A 22,302-nucleotide genomic window follows, 5' to 3' on the forward strand; every position below is an offset into this window, starting at 1 on the left:
TAACATTGATAACAAGCCACACCACATTGCACTTAATTTTTCAACTAAAAATGTGTAGATATTTAGAGAATTTTATCGGAGATTTCTTCAATCCGAAAAGTAGAATTAATTGAACATAAAATACGACATTTTTCAAACAAATAGTTTGGCAAATTTCAAATGTGTGGTTTTTTTTTCAAACTCGATTTAATTTTTGTATAAATAAACAATCTTCAAAAATGGTGATTCAATGTAATGTAAAGAAGTCTTTAACATGGAAGTGGAAGTAGAAGACATGTGTCATGGTTCAACGTAACATTTCGGATGGATTCACATGACTAGAGTGAAATGTCATGATCGTAATATCAATATTTGGACAGATCACAGAATTTATTGGTGCATTGCTTTGCTTTAACTCGACGTGACTTAATGTTACCGCAATGATGTATATAAATGTTGGCATACAGGTAGATGAATTCAGGAAACAGCATATGACATTATGACAATTCTTGTAATTTCATCTGAAAACAAATTAGTGTAGGCTTTATGAATACACTCTGAGCTATAACTGTCTCATCCCCAAATGCATAGTTCATTATAACCCATATTCAACAATTATTGAACGAATTTAACATCAAGTTGTAGAGTACGAGGTTCGTACTCACAAGGTCATTATTCGAATGTACAATTGTATAAGAGCTGTGTGGTCCCGGTATATATCATCAGAGAAGATGAGAATATCGATTCTCATCTTCTCTGATATCATGTAAGCATGGTAACATTAAAAACGTAACTACCCTCTTAATTAATGAACATTATTCCAAAGGGTTTATCGTATGCCAAATTTGGGAAATGCGTTGGATGCAAAATTAATTTCTGCGCACTATCATCATTTGTTGTATAAACGGTCCCAATATTGAAATTGTTGTAGCGTACATTTAAATATGAGATTCAGTATCCATTACAAGGAAGTCTGTTCGGCTCTTATTGGGTTATTCTGTTAATTTCGTGACTTTAAAGGCGGCAAAAACATGTGATAATCAATCCAAATTGTTATTATTCACATCAGTGGTCATTGTTCACTTAAAATTAAATTAAAACTTGTAGAGTTCAATTTTATTTTCATTTTCAAAATTTCCTGATAGGCAAGTGTTACCAACAGATGTAACATTTGGTCTTCCTCTTCTTGTAACCTTGTTGGTCTTAGAAATAATTGAATTTGTAGCGTGTCAATATGAGATTATATTAAATGAACAACTAATATTTATAATATGACAATTTTTATTTCCTCCAAATTCATGAACCAAAAAAGAATCATCCAATGAAATCCGATCACGTTTCTTTTCATGGATACTGAATACAAACCAATACACGGCAATAGGATTTTGCTGCAACTTTTAAATCTTTTGTTACTTTCATTTCAATGTACGCTGCGATATTGGAACCGATGCAACAAATGAGGAGTCATAATGCACAAAAATCAATTCTGCTTCCAATGCATTTTCCCAAATTTGGCATACGATAATCCGTTTTGGAATAATGGTAATTAATTAGTTGGGTAGTTATTTAAAGCTAATATATATCAAGCAAGAAATTTGGCGCTTATTAGTACTGTTATACACTGCAAAAAGCGTGTTTAGGAATTAAACACTTTTCTTGCACCACATTCTAAACATGCTTGATTCCTAAACTCTATAGTGGCAGCCAGCCCTGATATATAGATACTAACCGCTCCATCTCGGGGGCACTTGACGTGATGGGGGTGTGCAGACAGCGCACTGCAAAAAGTGTGTTTAGGAATTAAACACTTTTCTAAACACTATCTTGCACCATGTTTTTAAACATGTTTAAATGCTACACATGTTTAGGAATTTGATGGGTATGTGTTTAGGAATTTAACACACATGTTTTGGAATAAAACACTTTTCTTGCACCACGTTTCTAAACATGTTTGATTCCTAAACACCAATGTCAAATTTCCTAAACACAGCCCATCAAATTCCTAAACATGTGTAGCATTTAAACATGTTTAAAAACATGGTGCACGATAGTGTTTAGAAAAGTGTTTAATTCCTAAACACACTTTTTGCAGTGTATTGTCAGCATTATCAGTAATGCTATAATTTCCAAATTGAAAGATTTTATCAGTTGGATTGTATTCATTTTCGTGTTTAAAGTGAAGACCGAAACCTTAAAAAACATACATGTGATGCGATCATGCAAAATCAGTCAGAACTCGGAAAATATCGATTTTGAGTTATAGCCAATTCAATGGATGGTATAATGGTATAGTATTTTAATTCAATGGATAGTATATAGTATTTTAACTCAGTGGTAAATCATGGTATACAGACTGTAACAGTAAAAAAATATGTAATTGCAATTTTGCTTCTCATAAAAACATTAAAAAGATCATGGCACCAATGTTATATCCAGTAGAATCAGTTAATCATAGATTGTGTCATGAAAAGGACACTTATATTAGTTAACATCAGTTAAGGTTATTTTCAAAATCTACATTTTATGGGACACCTGGTATACGGTAGGGTATATGAAGACGTTCAAAAAGGAAGATCGTCTTTCATATTTTCATGCAGACGATTTTGTTTTGGTTTATATGCAATATATTGTCCAATTACACCATGCATGCTGAATCTATTAACAACATATGTAATTTGTGTAACAGATGTTTGCCCTCGATCTAGTATAATGTGCAAAAGGTATTGATAACCTAAACATGAAATTGCACTATGTGGAAAGTATTATAATAGAATAAGAAAAACATTGAGCAGTGGGCTAAAACCACTCCAGATCAGAAATTTGAGGAACGATTTTTACAGGGTAGAAGAACGTGACAATGAGATTCAATTGAGCCTATATGATAATTATATGACCTTATTTTTCTGATAGCAGCTCCCGGGAGCAACTTAAAATTCTGATCACTCTCCACCAACCATAATCCTAATCTTTTAGGTAGAAGGTACCGGAGTAGGGCTAAGGTTAAAACCTTAGCCCTACTCCGGTACCTTTACCCTGATCCTTAGGGCCTACCATGATATCACCCCTAATCCTAACCCTCAAAATCCAATCATATCGCTAAAACCTAACCCTTAACATACTATCTTGGATGGCGGTGCATTTTTGCATGTTTTTAATAAGCACCAAAATTGTGTTAGAGAGTAGTTTCAAGGTCAATCAAAATTTAATAAGGATTTATTTGCATTTTAAAGTTCATTAAAATAACTTCAACATCTAGTCTGTGTTGTAGGCTGTAATCGTAGATTTCCATACAGTACATTACTTTTGGCCATAGGAAAAGGGCATCTTTAAGGGTGGGGTATGAACGTTTGGACAGTATTTATTGTGGGACATTAGAGCACATCAGACATATCGAATTGCATTCTGAATACGAAGAATGTCCTTCTGATATCAAATAATTTTGATTTGTTGAAATTCGCAATGTCATACACATTTTATGGCAAATCATTAAAATTGATATTTTTGATATTTAACAGTACTCGAAGTAAACTTTATAAATCTGATGATTTATACTTGAAGTGTAGGTGGGATGAAAAGCCGACGATCAATTGAACATTTTGACCTTTCGTATTGAAGATATGTATTTTTTTTCCCAAAACACCAACAAAAATTAGGTCTTTTGGGGAAAAAATCCATATCTTCAATATAAAAGGTCAAAATTTTCAATTGATCGTCGGCTTTTTCTCCCAGCTACATACACTTTAAGAATATATCATTAGATTTATAAAATTTACCTCGAGGACTGTTGTATATCAAAATGTGAAAAATATCAAATTTTAATAATTTGTCATAAAATTTGTATTATATCGTGAATTTCGAAAATGAAAATTATTTAATATCAGAAAGACATTCTGCGTATTCAGAATGCAATTCGATATGTCTGATGTGCTCTCATGTCCCACAAAAAATACTGTCGAAACGTTTAAAATGCTCATTCCAGATCCCTTAAGGGTAGACATGGTATTGTTGGTACAAAATTGAATTTCATTATCTAAATCAATGTATTATTTTAACACTTGATGATGTTTTGCAAAAGATCATGGCACCAATGTTATATCCAATGGAATCAGTACATCAAACGCTATGCTCAATCTGCAACTAAATCATTCAGAAATCGAGTTGGTTGCGTAAAATCGACTTTCATGGTTAGCAATTGCACTTTTGCTTTTCAGACAAAATAAAAGGGGTCATGGGCTCATGGCGTAAATGTAATCGTAGATTTCCATACAGTACATTACTTTTGGCCATAGGGAAAAGGAACATCTTTAAGGGTTTATTATTAAAAGTTCATTCTACAAATCATATACTTTGAAACCTTGCTTGATCAAATGTTGTTAATTAACTCAAGAACCAAAGGACCTACAAATGTATATCTGTGAATTTGAATACTTCTACACACTCGCTACGAAATGATCAACGCAAATTTTGCCAAAGCTTTGTTGTTTCAGCCCTCTTTACAACATAACTCAAGAACCAAAGGACCTACAAATGCATATCTGTGAATTTGAATTCTTCTACACACTCGCTACGAAATGATCAACGCAATTTGTGCCAAAGTTCACTACCATTCGCAAGATGATGTGAACTACCAAATCGCAACAGTAAAAAATAGTTGCTAACCTTAAGGTTCTAAAACTACATGACTCTGAAGTTGTTGTTACATTATCTGTTATAGGTTCGAATAAAGTGTGATCATCTAGGAACATACCAAAGTTCTGCATAAACTTATTTAATTAGTTTGCTGGAAAAGGGAAGAGTTTTTCATCATTCACAATTGCAGGCTAAGTAATTGGAACGCCTATAAAATTTCAGTTTTATTTCCTATTGCTTGTATTTGGATGCCCATTACTATTTATCATGCGCATGTCAAGGCACTTGTGTTGCCTATACTAGTAGGTATAGGTACTGAATTCACCAGACATTCATTAACAAAATGACAGAAACGCTTTACTGTGTACTGTTGAAGTGTCAAGATATTTATGTTCACCAATGCAGCTTCAGGAAAGGCCGCAGTAATTGCAAATTTCAATTCATTCATTTGATTGATCTTGGTAACTCAATACAAATACAATTAATAGCAATATGTTTGACGCATGTAGCCTACCCACATTAACGTCAGGAAAAGTGTTTTCTGTGCCTAAGTAATGAATCACTATATAGGCCTGTCAATTTTCATATCCTTTACTTTATGTGCTACCTTCATATGCATAATAAAGTATCTATTCGCGCCGTAGAAGTAGTGACATAACAGGATAAAATAAAAGATGTTATTTTATTTTAAGAAGGAGAGTGGCATAGAAACAGTGGCGTGCCAAAGGAGGAGGGGGCAGCCTCCCTGTGAGAAGTCTTGGGAGGGTTGGGGAGGAAGGGGAAAGAGGGATATGGGGAATGAGAGGGGACCTAAAGGAAGAGAGAAAGAGGAAGAAATGAAGAGAAAGAAATAAAGAGAAGTAAATAAAAAGCAAGATAAGAAAAATGATTGGAATGAAAGGGAGAGTGAGAGGGGACCAAAGGAGTGCGTGGCAATATATTCACAATTGTATTCATCTATTGCTATGGTATTTAATCCGATTGATTACGTCACTTCTACGGCGAATAGGAATTGATATATGGGCTATTCCAGTTTAAATTCATACACCCCAATGGAAGACATGGCCTGCATCTTTCACAAAGGCAGTGTGGGTTCACCTGAATGGGTGATTTCATTTCAAATCTACACCCCATGTAGACGCTTAAGGTCTTGTCTTCCATAGGGGTGCATGGATTTCAACTGAATAGCCCCATGTAATTCAAGCAGGTTACAGAACAACCCGTATCTGTTTCATTCCTCGTGTAACAACATGTTGCATGGAGTATTTGATTTCATATGCACAGTAGTTTTCATTTAATCAAGCGCTCTCTTAAAGTACGGCTAGAGTTATATATGTCTCAGCTAATGTCACTGTGATGACATTTGAGAACAAAACATCAAACAACCAGGAATTAGATATGATCGCCTTTATTATCTATCCACCTTTCTCTACCGTTGTTGAAAAGCTTGGAGAATATATGGTAGATTTAATAAAAGAAAGAATGAAGGGTTAGCCTATAAAACGTCGAGAATACAATTCATTAGTTAAATTTGGCCTGAGGTAAAGCAACTTGTTTACCTTCATCGGCAATATAGGATTGGATGTTCTGCGTGAGCAATTGTCATCATAAAAAAACATCTCGTATGGGTAAAACATTAAAAGATTACTTATGTGGAAGGTCAAAAGCATTGGTAACAAATTGTTGTTGATATTGTACTACATGATATGGAATGAATATAAAAGCTTATTACGGGCTAAATTTATTCTTAGCTGCTTTTCTTTATCTTGTCTCTTGTTACTTTTTTACCAAATATAAATGAATACATGTGTGCAGTTCTTTGGGATGGAAGATGTCACTTGTGGGGATATCATACACCTATTCTAGTGTTCACAATGGCGGAGCGACAATTGACACCTTCCATCCCATTTATATTAGCCTAATCTTACCTATCTTCAGCACAGAACATTTCCATCTAATAAGACAGGTGAAATCGATAGGATTAATTACAGTTTGCGGAATAGAGGTTATCCACTTCACTCATGTGTGACTTCTAACAAAAGGCACTGGTTCCCGTAGTATTCCTCATTCAAACTAATTCAATGCACGACCTCGGAGTTACCTGCATGACTTTGGCGGGCTATTTTGAAACAGTCATGGTTGCACATGCAGGTACTTTTTAGAATGTCCTAAACAAGGTATAGCAGTCGTTGATAGGACATGCAGCTTATAGAACATGGATAACCTCTATTCCTCTTTTTTTAGCAATGTTGCAATACTTTTGTGTATGTGTATTTAGATCAATTGTTCGCAGATTATTCACATTTTAAACATTAAAATATGCAATGAATCATTCATACATTCACGGACAAAGACAGATGCTACAATTAAAACGTTCTAAATTTGTTATAAAACAGATCATATATCACATTTCGTTAAGGGGTACTACACCCTGTGGTAAATTTGATTATTTTTGCATTTTTCTCAAAAATAACAATTCTTGCCCCTATAATACGCATAACATTTGTTACCAGTGTGTTATTAGTTTTTGAGAAAAATGCAAAATAGACACAAATTTATCGAGGGGTGTAGTATTTCTTAAACGCACTACTAGTGAGCAATGAAAACCCATGCCTTTAATGTCTGAATTTGATACTTATATTTCAAAGTTCTTGCCTTCTTGCCATATAAAATGCGCAGCAATTATTTTGTAACTTAATAATTAGTTTTAAGATGGAAAAGTAACAAACGTTTCTTTCTTTTTTTAGTTTCTGCCAGTTTTATCTGCAACAAGTGGCAAAAAGGTTTTCATTTTTGTTTTGTTTGTTTTGTTTTCTCACCTGCGGCAAAAACTGCAACTAATGGTTATAGCTATTGTTTGAAACGAAAATAAAACAAAATCAAATCCACCAGCAAAAAACAGACACACAATTATGTTTGTTTGTTTGTTTATTTGTTTTTTCTTGGATCATTTTGCACATGTAGAAAGGTGGCACATTTAAACACCGGGTAATTTTCACATTAAAGAACACATTATTTCTTTAATCAAGTGTTCTCTCCTGCACTATTATATCGCGGTGTGTTTTACCAAACGTTGGGCCAATCAATTATAAATAACTCAGTAGTTTGGTAAAATCTTTTGTGTTATTTTCAATGCGTACTTTTAAGCAAACAGTTGAATTTTTGGTGTAATGTTGGATAAAAATGTTGGATGAAAATACACAGCATTTGAATGTGGATTTAATGACAAATGTGTGGACCTTAAGTTATCTCCCTCCAAAGATGTTTCTGTCAAAGAAACATTTTTCTTTATGTTATCTTCACATAATAGTACTTATAACAATAATCATAAGAATACCTTTACAAACGGAGAGTGCAAACCAGCTATGTGTTTTTGAAAGCGATACACTTGATGCATTGCAAATACTCACAATTTAAGATATCCATTATCAGTTGATTGGTATTAATAAATCTAGACTATCGATAAATCCATGTAGTAATCTATTTGCATGTAGGTACGTCAACATTAATTTCAAATAATCAGAAGTTGTGTGCTTTCTACTGAAGATGCTCAAGGACAAAAATCAGATACGTTCAGATTTCTAATATGTCATTCAATTACTTCTAAATACGGTACTTTTTATTTCGGTTTATAAAATATAATACTTAGGAATTATAGTAACCGTGTTATTGCTTATTATAGCGTTTTGAAGGTTACCATAGCTACGCATCTATAAATATGCAAATCACATACTAGTAATATGTTTCCTTTGATTACTACAAATAAATTATTACTGACATATCATGTTGATGATATTGGACTATGTATTAATGAGGTACTCTAAATTTACGGCAAATTTCTCACATTTTGGCATTTGTTATTTAGTTTTTGTTAATGTTGTTTATTGAAAATAATTGAATTTTCATAGTTGATAAAATATTTGATTTCTTACATTATCTTTTAATTTTACACTACCATCTTTGTATAGTGCAATACAAGCACTGTTTATTACAATTACCATATTGGTTAAGGCGGCTAGGAGTTAAGGCGGCTAGGAGGAGAGCTTGACCTAGCGTTATTTGCTCTCAAATATTTAGATAGATTAAGCTGACACACAAGAGGAATTGGGTTTATAAAGGAGATCATTTCCGCCCCATATTTCCCAACCCAAAACTTTCGTTTTGATACGTTATTGACGGTATCTCAAGATCTGCAAACCCTGTGAGGTGTTAATTGTTAAGAAGTACACTGCAGTTTTTCTAGTGGCTAAAACTAAAAAAACGCACCTGCTATCTCATTCGCATGCAAAAAAGTTATATTTTAATTTTTATGAATTTGGCTACAATTTGCAAAATGCAATATATTGGTCACGGTACTTTATTATTAAGCTATATTTCGTACAGTCATTATTACAAACACAGTATTTGCTTTTTGAAATTAAATCAGAAATATGTAAATCGCGACTCTTAATGGTAGACGAGGTATTGTTGGACGAAGCAGCAAAAAATCCATTTTCATTATCTAAATCAATATATTATTGGAAAAATAACATTTTAATGTTTTGCAAAAGTTCATTCTGCAAATCATGTACTTTGAAAACTTGCTAAATTTATTGTTGTTAATGAATTATGTACGTTTCACAAAAGTGTTGTTGTTTCAGCCCTCTTTACAATATAACTCAAGAACCACAGGACCTACAAAAGTATATCTGTGACATTTGAATTCTTCTACACACTCGCTATGAAATGATCAATGCAATTTTTGCCAAAGCTCAATATCATTCGCAAGATGCTGTGAACTATCAAATCGCAACAGTTTAAAAGGGGGATGTACGTATTATTATGGTATCCTTTATTATAATTATTTCATTGAAGTATGATCGATATAGGAATATGATAATATTCTGTGACCCTTTAGAATATTTTGTGATATAATTTGATTTTAACTTCAGATTATGAAAACAAGTCAACTTGCCTACTTGCTGACGTCAAAACAACACAATCTATATTCCATATCTCCGTTTTTGCTTTTGTATTCGCCCAAAGCACAGATCCGCCATCACGCGCCAGAAGGCTTTAACTTAAAGCATGCGTTTCACAGGCGTATGTACACACAGCACGCACGTACTTTGGGGATTGAACCTCGTTTTGAGATGACCGTGCGATCGGTGAATTTGAGTTTTATACCACCTGATTACGATGAAACCATGGGCGTTCATTCATTGGATTTTTGTTGGAGACTTAACAAAGATCAAAAACTAAAAACCACATCAAAGGCAGATAATTCAAACAAAAAAAGCTAAAAAACATATTATACAAAATTATGACACAAATTAAGTCGAAATCAAAAATAAAATTACCGTACATGTGCAAGGCACAATGAAATCAAACCAACACGAATCTTTATTAATAATGCCTTACAATCATGTTTCAGTATTGATTGAAATCATTTTCCACTTTCTAAAATTTGCAGCAAGAAATAAATATGTTTAAAATAAGACATCCAATACCCAAACGTAATATCAAAGTTGAAATTGCATTGGCATTCAATAATAATAACACTATGTAGCTACACATGCAAAACCATGTCTTAAAGAAGTCTTTAAAAAGTCTTAAAGATACCTGAATATACTAAAATTTAATAAGTAAAATAAAAAAAAGTATCAACTTGCATTTCAATCAGGATTTAGCTCCTATTTGAGTTAAAGCCGAAAAGAGAGAAGCTCAGGTTACGCAACATTGTCTATCTGCGCTGAAATCTCGGTCGCACTGTCTCCGTTAACTCGTATTTGAAATTCAAAATAGCCGAATAGTATTTTATCTATCAGAAGTACTGAACAGATTTAAATCATAACGAAGAAACTGTATATAGCATCCAGGTACGAGTTATCGTTATTGTGCAATTGGGAAAATCCAATTCAATAATCTAAATGAAACCCCGAAGAGTAGATACGTTAAAATGAACATTAAATCGAAACTTTTTCTCCAGCAAACTCAATTTTGACTATTCTATATACATTCGCAAGCAAAACAATGCTGATATTGCCTAGAAAAACGCATGACTAATAAGCAAATTCTGATGGTTCTACCTGATTGTTTGATGACAAAGCTCGGTGATGCAGATATAAAGAGCCAATCGATAAACAGTGACAAATTACACTGGTTGTACACATTTTTGAGTAAATTATCATTGAAGTAATAACTGATTTACTAAGCAACGGAAATTAATGGCGCCCGTTGCTAAGGTTGGATCGTCGATGACGTAATCAAATCAAATGAAAAACAACCCCCTTACCATGCTGTATAGTAAATCAAAACATCCAAAGCGTTGATATTATAACGAACGTCCAGTGCGAAGATTTTGCTTTACGCGGGATGAGGCATCCATGCTTTTAAAATAGTCAATTAAGATTATTCATTAATAATGAACAAGATCAAAATATATATATATATATTTATATTTTTGGTCCCATCGAATGTCTTCGATAAACGCTTGGAGCAGGTTAGCAATTATCATGATTATCATAGTGAACAATTTGTGCAATTATATTCACAGCGATAAAATATTGGCCGCGCTATAACAACAATTACAACAACTATTGCGCCATAACAATAACCACTGCTATTTCTATATTAAAAATGGCAGAAAAAATTGAATTTGCATTGTCAGCCTTGCAGATGAATAGTGTAGATATGTAATTGAAATTGACTTGAAGGTGTAGTCACATTTTACAATCAACTTGACCTTACAGTAATAACATTGATAACAAGCCACACCACATTGCACTTAATTTTTCAACTAAAAATGTGTAGATATTTAGAGAATTTTATCGGAGATTTCTTCAATCCGAAAAGTAGAATTAATTGAACATAAAATACGACATTTTTCAAACAAATAGTTTGGCAAATTTCAAATGTGTGGTTTTTTTTTTTTTTTTTTTTTAATTTTTGTATAAATAAACAATCTTCAAAAATGGTGATTCAATGTAATGTAAAGAAGTCTTTAACATGGAAGTGGAAGTAGAAGACATGTGTCATGGTTCAACGTAACATTTCGGATGGATTCACATGACTAGAGTGAAATGTCATGATCGTAATATCAATATTTGGACAGATCACAGAATTTATTGGTGCATTGCTTTGCTTTAACTCGACGTGACTTAATGTTACCGCAATGATGTATATAAATGTTGGCATACAGGTAGATGAATTCAGGAAACAGCATATGACATTATGACAATTCTTGTAATTTCATCTGAAAACAAATTAGTGTAGGCTTTATGAATACACTCTGAGCTATAACTGTCTCATCCCCAAATGCATAGTTCATTATAACCCATATTCAACAATTATTGAACGAATTTAACATCAAGTTGTAGAGTACGAGGTTCGTACTCACAAGGTCATTATTCGAATGTACAATTGTATAAGAGCTGTGTGGTCCCGGTATATATCATCAGAGAAGATGAGAATATCGATTCTCATCTTCTCTGATATCATGTAAGCATGGTAACATTAAAAACGTAACTACCCTCTTAATTAATGAACATTATTCCAAAGGGTTTATCGTATGCCAAATTTGGGAAATGCGTTGGATGCAAAATTAATTTCTGCGCACTATCATCATTTGTTGTATAAACGGTCCCAATATTGAAATTGTTGTAGCGTACATTTAAATATGAGATTCAGTATCCATTACAAGGAAGTCTGTTCGGCTCTTATTGGGTTATTCTGTTAATTTCGTGACTTTAAAGGCGGCAAAAACATGTGATAATCAATCCAAATTGTTATTATTCACATCAGTGTGGTCATTGTTCACTTAAAATTAAATTAAAACTTGTAGAGTTCAATTTTATTTTCATTTTCAAAATTTCCTGATAGGCAAGTGTTACCAACAGATGTAACATTTGGTCTTCCTCTTCTTGTAACCTTGTTGGTCTTAGAAATAATTGAATTTGTAGCGTGTCAATATGAGATTATATTAAATGAACAACTAATATTTATAATATGACAATTTTATTTCCTCCAAATTCATGAACCAAAAAAGAATCATCCAATGAAATCCGATCACGTTTCTTTTCATGGATACTGAATACAAACCAATACACGGCAATAGGATTTTGCTGCAACTTTTAAATCTTTTGTTACTTTCATTTCAATGTACGCTGCGATATTGGAACCGATGCAACAAATGAGGAGTCATAATGCACAAAAATCAATTCTGCTTCAATGCATTTTCCCAAATTTGGCATACGATAATCCGTTTTGGAATAATGGTAATTAATTAGTTGGGTAGTTATTTAAAGCTAATATATATCAAGCAAAAAATTTGGCGCTTATTAGTACTGTTATACACTGCAAAAAGCGTGTTTAGGAATTAAACACTTTTCTTGCACCACATTCTAAACATGCTTGATTCCTAAACTCTATAGTGGCAGCCAGCCCTGATATATAGATACTAACCGCTCCATCTCGGGGGCACTTGACGTGATGGGGGTGTGCAGACAGCGCACTGCAAAAGTGTGTTTAGGAATTAAACACTTTTCTAAACACTATCTTGCACCATGTTTTAAACATGTTTAAATGCTACACATGTTTAGGAATTTGATGGGTATGTGTTTAGGAATTTAACACATGATGTTTTGGAATTTGACATTGGTTTTAGGAATAAAACACTTTTCTTGCACCACGTTTCTAAACATGTTTGATTCCTAAACACCAATGTCAAATTTCCTAAACACAGCCCATCAAATTCCTAAACATGTGTAGCATTTAAACATGTTTAAAAACATGGTGCACGATAGTGTTTAGAAAAGTGTTTAATTCCTAAACACACTTTTTTTTTTGTATTGTCAGCATTATCAGTAATGCTATAATTTCCAAATTGAAAGATTTTATCAGTTGGATTGTATTCATTTTCGTGTTTAAAGTGAAGACCCGAAACCTTAAAAAAACATACATGTGATGCGATCATGCAAAATCAGTCAGAACTCGGAAAATATCGATTTTGAGTTATAGCCAAACAAAGAAAATATTTTCCTTTGTTTTCTATTGTTTTGAAAACTCTTTAATTGCTCATATAATTGGAACTGGTTGTTCAATTTCAATGGGGTTTTCTGCAAAATGCATCTTTGTAAATGCTTTTTACTATCCTATAAGAAACTGAAAAAGTAATATTTCAGAGTTCCGACTGATTTTGCTTGATTGTATCACATATGTGCAATGCGTGTGCGTGGGATTTAGTAGAATGATCTGTATGCTTCGTAGATATATCTCACAAATACCAAGTTACTTTTAGAATGAGACAGGAGATAATACTATTTTTTTTGAAATGTTTAGTTGAGCTGCCAGCGTATTTGAAGCGGTAACTCTGAGTTGGTGAAACTATACTTTTATCAGCTCGTAATCGGCGGGAATTATTAGGCTTTTATCACTACGCCGAAAAGTAGACTCACCTAAAAGTGATATATAGTTGACCTGCCTAGTCTATATTTTATGTGCTAAAGAAAGTATACAAAGAACAAGACTTCAATTAATAATTTGTAATACTTCTGGCCTGATGTCACAAGACAATTCTCAAAATAAAATATATTTATATCAATCCGCGATGTTATAAGGCCCGCCGATTACGAGCTGATCAAACTGTACGCTTATATTAAGTTTGATAAGATATTATGAACAGTGAAACGAAAGTAACGCATGTAATGATTGTATTAACACATTACTAGTAGATCTCTTATCCAACAAAAAACGTTGCAAACGGAATGAAGCAGCAAATGTCAAAAACTTTGTAAATTATGTTGTTCATTTGTTTTCATTTGTATAATAACGCTGTGTTTCATTAATGGCAATGTTATCGAGAAAACTTGCTGGTATTTAAACACCACACGCGTGACTCTAATTTTTTTACCAAATTATTTTTTACAGATATCACGAATCCAAACATGATGGTTAGTGTCTCTAATGGTTTCTGAACCAGCTCATTTGAAGAACGATAATGCAATCAACAATTTAATGTTAAAAAGAATAGTAGCATCGGCTAAGTCTAATAAGGAAGTTCACAAAAATTAAGATTATGTTTCATATTTTCATGTAGACGTTTTCGTTTGGGTTTACAAGCAATATTGTCCAATTACACCATGCATGCTGAATCTATTAACAACATATGTAATTTGTGTAACAGATGTTTGCCCTCGATCTAGTATTATGTGCAAGAGGTATTGGTAACCTAAACATGACATTGCACTATGTGGACAGTGTTATGATGGAATAAGAAAAAACATTGAACAGTAGCATGAATTAAATAAAAACACAGTATTGAATGTGTAACTAACTCTTGATTATTTCAGATTTCATTGTCAATCATGATTTTATGCAAATTCAGTTACATTTAAAGTTCATTAGTCACGCTTACGTAAGATAGCTTCATTAACATCGTGACTGTATTGTCTGTGTTTTAGATTGAAATCTTAGCGTTCTACGCAGGATATTATTCGTGTTTATGTACATGTACTCATAGGAGAATTAGTATAAAAAGACACATTTTGGAACTTGTTCAAGCTGCGTACCAAAGTAAACTTATAAACGAGTCTTCTGGAACAAGGATGAGTTATTCATCAACTACAATCGCGGATGATCTACTAGGGATGTCTATCAAAGTTCAGCTTCATTTCCATATTTCCTTAATTGGCTAAATTGCTGGTATTTTGATGCCCATTTCTATTATCATGATTTATATGCCAAGGCACTTCTTTTCCTTTTGTAGATGCCGTATTCCCAGACACACACAGAATGACAGGGGCGCTTTGCTGCGTAAGTGTCAAGCTATTTGTCTTCACCAAAGTTTCAGGAAAGTCAGCTTTTCAAGTCATTCATTTGATTGATCTTGGTAACTCAATACAAACACAATTAATGGTAATCCAAGTCTGATTCATTGCATGCACCCACATTAGTGCAAGCATTTTCTGTACCCAAGTAATAAATCACTATAGAAATGTAAATTGTCCTATCCTGCACTTTTACGCTACTTTCTTATGCAATTTTATTATAGACATGTGTAATTACTTACATTAGTTATGACTATAGGGGTTGATGCAACAATTGAGATATTCCAGTTGAAATCCATATACCCCCTATGGAAGACATGACCTTAATCTTTCACACAGGGAGTGCTAACTCCAAATGACTCCATTTGAACATGGAAGTAAGAGATGAATTTCGACTACATTGTAGATTAGCCCAATGTAATTCAAACAGGTTTACCGAACAAACCCGTATTTGTTTCATTTCTCGTGTAACGACATGTTGCATGGAGTATTTGATTTCATATGGACAGCAGTTTTCATGTATCGAGTGCTCTCTTACAGGACAGCTAGAGTTATGTCTCATCTAATGTCACTGTGGTGACATTTAAGAACAAAACATCAAACAACCGAGAATTAGATATGACCGTCTTTATTATCTGTCCACTCTTTTCTATACCGTTAGAAGCTTTAAGAGTAGAGGGTAGATTTAATTAATATAAAATGGAGGTTTAGCCTATAAAACGCCGAGAATATAATTTATTAGTTAAATTTTGCCTGAAGTAAAACAAATGTTTACCTTCCTTGGTAATATAGGACTGGATGGTCTGCGTGAGCAGTTGGGACTTAGAAGATCAAAAGCATTGGTAAAAGCTGTTGTTAATACTATTACATGTATATGAAATGAATATAAAATCTTATTAAGGTCTAAATTTATTCGATTGTGAGCTATTTTCTCTATCCTCTCTCCGATAGTGTTGTTTTTTGTTGTTGTTGTTTTTCATATCAATTTGTCATAGTTCATTGAATTTACAACCGTATGATAAAACAGGCGAAAATAGTAATTTTTTGTCCAAGATTTGCAATTTAAAGAGATTTGGCCATTGCTCATTGATATGAAGCTAGTATAATGGACAATATAAGTGTGCTCTTTGATTTAATGATATAGAATTTGAAAAATATTGTAAGGAACACTTAAGGGTTGACTTTTAAAACGTACATTTTGGTCACAAATTGTGCTTGGATAGGTTGTTTTCAACAGATTTACCACATTCGCCTTGCTATAAACATTGAAAGTGTTAGCTTTCGTTCGACATTAAAAAAATCAGATTGGATGAAGGGAACTATTGAGGTTTTGACAAAAAACAATCACAGATGCCTATTTTTCACTAGATCTCTCACAGCTCTTATGATGCTATGCACTCAACCGTGTAGTATAAACACAGACTGCGTAGAAACTAGACTCGCAGTGCTTGGAAATATCTGTGTATTCGGGTGTATCGAGGTGGAAACTGTGCGTAGCTGCATTTATAAGAGAATCGTTTTTGTAGTCAAACCTTTTAATTTTTTTTTTTGGGGGGTTGGGGGTTGGGGGAATTATAAAAAAATAAACGAAATAAATACATGTGTTCTTATTTAATTTAGTTCTCTCGTACTTTGACAAAACAATAAAATACTACTAATAATAACAGCTGTTGCAAAGGTATTTTAAGCTGAAATAATGAGGTCAATTGAAAGAAAAACTCTTGAAATCTTGACCGTTGAACTGTATATTATCGTAATTACGATAATTATGCCAAATTGCTCTGTTTTTCTACAAAAACAGGAAATTTGGCTAATTACAATTTATTTATAGTTGTTGCATGTGTAAACATTGCAACTACATCCATAATTTCTAATTTGAAAACAACTTCGTATATTTATCCATGGCTTTAAAACATAATTATCCTTTAAAAGAAAACAAACATTTCATCATATAATGTAATATGTTTGCGTTTATTAATGCATCAAAGCCTGTGTCATGCATAAAGACCCAACGTTCACTGAGCGGTAGTATTCAGATGAATTAATTGTTTGTTGAACATTCGCATTAGATTGTGCGATGAACCATTCATATAGTCACGAAAAAAAACCCAGATCCGACAATTACTGAAAACATTTATATGTTATCAAAACCTTAAAAATGAAAACGTATTGAATTTTAATACATAATGTATCACAATTCTTTTTAATGAAAACCCACGCCTTTAAGGATGGTCTTAACCCTGGAATTTTTTAGAATGGCAATGACGTGAGGTCACATTTGGAGAAAATCCCAAAAAAAACCGGTTGTTTTGGCCCAAATTTTTTCGTTCAACGTAATAAAAAATGTTGGACCAAAGTTTTTTTATTAATTTTTAAAAACTAGATAAAAATATCGAGGAGACGTTTTTTGATTTTTTTGAATTTTGACCAACTTCACCGAAAATATTTGACATTTGGGCGAAAATCAGGCTTCTTTATGATTTTTTGTTGTTGAAAATTTAGCATTTTTGACCATCTTGGTGCAGATGTCTCAAAGTTGGTTGCATATTTCCAGGGTTAAGACCACCCTTAATGTCTTAATTTGTTACTTAAAATTGGTTCTTACCTTATTTCCATATAAAGGCTCAGGCAATCATATAGGGTTATGTCTCATCCCTGTGGTAACGACAAAACGTCAAACAAACGAGAATTAAAAATGGTTGTCAGTAATATCTATCTTCCCTATCCGTTGTTGGTAAAGCCTTGAGAGTATAGGATAGAGTTAATAAAAGCTGAAGGTTTAGCCTATAATACGTCGAGAATACGATTTATTAGGTAAATTTTGCCTGAAGTAAAGCAAATGTTTACCTTCCTCGGCAATATAGGATTGGATGGTCTGCATGAACAATTTTCATCATGAAAATACCTTTCTATGGGTAAAACATTAAAAGGTTACTTAATGTAGAATGTCAAAAGCATTGGTAACAGATTGTTGTTGATACTGTAGTACATGATATGGAACGAATATACAAGTTTATAAAGGACAAGATTTCTTCAATTCTATGTTGCTTTTCTCTATCGTGTCTTCAATATATTAGTTTATGACCAAATTTAAATGAATAAGAGTGTGCAGTTCTCACATACTTGAGACTAAGACTTGTTTGGAAAGTCTCAAAGCCATTATGATTTTATTTTGCTATTTTTTTCACAAACATTAATGAAAATAATATTTATAATAGCAGCTGTCATAAATAACGAGGTAAAATGATTTAAAACACTTGCAATCTGGACCATTTAACTGCACCAGATCGTAATTACGATAATTGTACAAAATTGCGCTGTTTTCCTACAAACACAGCAAATTTGCCTAATTGAAATTAGAAAACAACTTAAGAGATCGTATATTTCTTCATGGCTTTAAAACATATTACCCTTTCAACAACAACAAACATTCTAGGGCACGGTGGCTCAGTGGTTACGGCCTTGGACTCATAATCCCAGAGCTTGCTCGACGGGGGTGGGTTCGATTCCCCGTCCCACCACCGTGTTGCACCCTTGGGCAAGGCGCTTTGCCTCGCTTGCCTCACCCACCCAGGTGCAATGGGAAGCTGTTAGGGGTAGTCACAGTCGTTGTACTGCAAACGTGGTTCCGACATATTCTAATGACGTCGGAATAAATGTAAAGCGCTTTGAGACTGTTTACGGCATAAATATAAATATCTACATTTTTTTTAAATTTATTTCATCACTATAAAGGAAGTTGTAAAATGATTTACCCATAATAATATTGTGGTCTTGTGTACGAGTACATTCCACAAAGGAAGTCAAAGCATATGTATAAAGACACACTGCTCACTGAGCGCAGTATTTAGATCAATTAATTGGTCGCTGAACATTCAACACTTAACATTAAAATGTGCAATGAACCATATATATTTATATAAACATGAGAAAACAGATGTGACAATTATTAAAACACTTTTGTATCATCAAATCCTTAAAATGAAAGCGTTCTGAATGTGATTACACATATGTTATATCACATTTCAATTTAGTGCACTTAGTGCATTGTAATGATGAAGCCCATGCTCTTTTTCTTAATTTGTTACCTAAAATTCACAGCTCTTGCCTTGTTGCGATATAAAAGTGTCAGGTAATCGTGTTTTTGTTTGTTTGTTTGTTTGTTTGTTTGTTGTTGTTTTTTGTTTTGTTTTTTGTTACTTATTTGTTTTGAGTTGAAAAAGGTATTAACTGGTTCAGCTGTTTTAGTTTTTGCTACTTTTACCTGTAACGAATAGCAAAAAGTGTTTTTTTTTTCTCACCTGTGACAAAACCTGCAAATCCTGTTTAAGCCATTGCCAGTGTGTGAAACAAAACTACTATATGATCAAAATCCACCAGCAAGCAAGCACACACCAATATGTTTATTCTTTGACCATTTCGCACGTTTAGAAAGGTGGCACTTTTGAATACTGTGTAATTTCACATTTAAGAACACATATTTCTAAATCAAGTGTTCCTGCACTATTATAACGCGATGCATTTTGCCAAACGTTGGGCCATCAACCGTTTGGTAAAATCTTTTTAGATTACGGAAGTAATATAATCTTTCTATATAAATGTTGTATCTACTTAATAATACTAGTACTTTTATGGAGCGCTTTACACCCGAAAATAGATCCCAAAGTGCTTAACACAAACAAATTCATAAGAATATCATAACAAATGGAGAGGGCAAGCCGGCTATGTGTTTTTGAAAACGATACATACATACATACAATAGGCTTTTATATAGCGCCATTTCAAATGATCACATCGCTCAATACAACATAGCAAGAAAAATATAGCAAAAACATGACAGAATATATAAAGCAAATGCAATAAAAAGCAATTATATTTCTTAAAACAGAAATGTTTTCAGCCCTTTTTTGAACACTGGCAAAGAGTTGGAGGAACGGACTGAAACAGGTAGCTGGTTCCACAACGTAGGAGCTGTGAAAGCAAAAGCCTTATCAGCGGCTGACTTAAAAGAGCGGTAGTGGAGTTTGGGCACATGCAGGCGAGTGGCATCGGTGGCAGATAGAAGTCCTCCTCTTCCAGGGATATATAATGTCAAGGAGGATGCCAAATAATCCGGCCCCAAGCCAGCAAGGCACTTGTAAACATACAACATGGATACACGTCCTGCCGCATTGAAAGAAGTCACATTTTAAGATGGGCATTATTAGTTGATTATGATAATATTCTTAGAATATCCATAAATCCATGTAATAACAACACTTTGGAAATAGGTACTTCAAAGTTATTTTCGAATAAATCAAAGTGTGTGCTTTCTACTCAAGGACGGAAATGAAACACGCTCAGAATTCGCAAATATCATTCAATCTATTTTTCTTATAATTGGACCATTCCAGCCGATTTGGGCATTTTGGCTCGGATAACTCCAATCAGGTCGAAATTAGCGAAGCGGAAAACTGAAAGCGATGACGATTATTAAATCTGAATCAAAAATAAAATTACGTGCAAGGTACAATTTTATCAAACTAACACGAATCTATATATAAATACCTTATTATTGATTAATATCTTCCACTTTCTAAAATTCCATTGCGTTCAATGATAATAAAATCATGTAGCTAACATGTAAAAACAAATATTTAACGTCCTAAGAACCCAGAATATGCTCAAAAAGTAAATATTTAATAAGGAAAATAGTAAAAAAAATTAACTTGCATTTCAATCAAGATTGGGCTATTATTTGATTTAAAGCCGAAAAGAGAGAAGCTCAAGTTGCAAAACATTATGTATCTGCGCTGGAATCTCGGTCACACTGTCTCCGTTCCCTCGTATTTTAAATTGAAAATAGCCGAATGGTGTTTTATCTATCAGAAGTACTGAATAGATGAAACTAATAGCAATGAGACTGTAGGCCTATAGGAAATCCAGATAAGATTTATCATTATTGTGCCATTGGGAAAATTCAATTCAATATTCTAAATGAAACCCCGAAGAGAGTAGATACGTTAAAATGGTCATTAAATCGAATCTTTTATTCTCCAGCAAACTCAATTTTGACTATTCTATAAACATTCACAGGCAAAACAATGCTGATATTGCCTAGAAAAACGCATGACTAATAAGCAAATTCTGATGGTTCTACCTGATTGTTTGATGACAAAGCTCCGTACAGATATGAAGAGCCAATCGATAAACAGTGACAAATTACACTGTTTGTACACCTTTTTGAGTAAATTATCATTGAAGTAATAACTGATTTACTAAGCAACGGAAATTAATGGCGCCCGTTGCTAAGGTTGGACCGTCGATGACGTAATCAAATCAAATGAGAAGCAACTCCCTTGCCATGCTGTATAGTATATCAAAACATCCAATGCGTTGATAATATATAGCCTATATCGAACGTCCAGTTTACAGAACACTTTGCCTTAACGCGGGCTGAGGCATCGATGATCAAAAGTCATTAATAATACATTAATTAGTATTTAATAGTATAATAACTTGAGATCAGTCATCTAACATTGTATTCGTGTTATGTTTTTTTTTTTTCGCAAGAATGATGAAGAAGAAATATATTTGTATTTTCTGGTCCTATCGAATGTATTTGACAAACGCTTGGAGCAGGTTGGAAATTTATTATCATGATGATTATTATATTGAACATTTTGTGCAATTATATTCACAGCGATAAAATATTGGCCCGCTATAACAACAATTACAACTATTGTGCCATAACAATAGCCATTGCTATTTCGATATTTAAAAATGGCAGAAAAATGAATTGGCATTGTTAGCCTTACAGCTGAACTGCGATGTTGGTAGTTCTTCTGAATAGTGTGAATAGTGTAAATATGTAATTGAAATTGACTGGAAAGTCTAGGCACATTTTACA

General features: G+C 33.3%; 1 protein-coding gene across 1 annotated transcript in view; it reads right to left on the minus strand.

Moving 5' to 3' along the window:
• The window catches only part of LOC140160954 (short transient receptor potential channel 4-like), a 128,452-nt gene that overhangs the window by 68,639 nt on the left and 37,511 nt on the right, over nucleotides 1–22,302 (minus strand). The window contains exon 2 of the mRNA XM_072184303.1: nucleotides 18,019–18,068. The gene's annotated coding sequence lies outside the window, so the exon portion shown is untranslated. The remainder of the gene's footprint in view (nucleotides 1–18,018; nucleotides 18,069–22,302) is intronic.

Source organism: Amphiura filiformis, chromosome 9 (genome assembly GCF_039555335.1).
Source record: "Amphiura filiformis chromosome 9, Afil_fr2py, whole genome shotgun sequence".
Lineage (NCBI taxonomy): Eukaryota > Metazoa > Echinodermata > Ophiuroidea > Amphilepidida > Amphiuridae > Amphiura > Amphiura filiformis.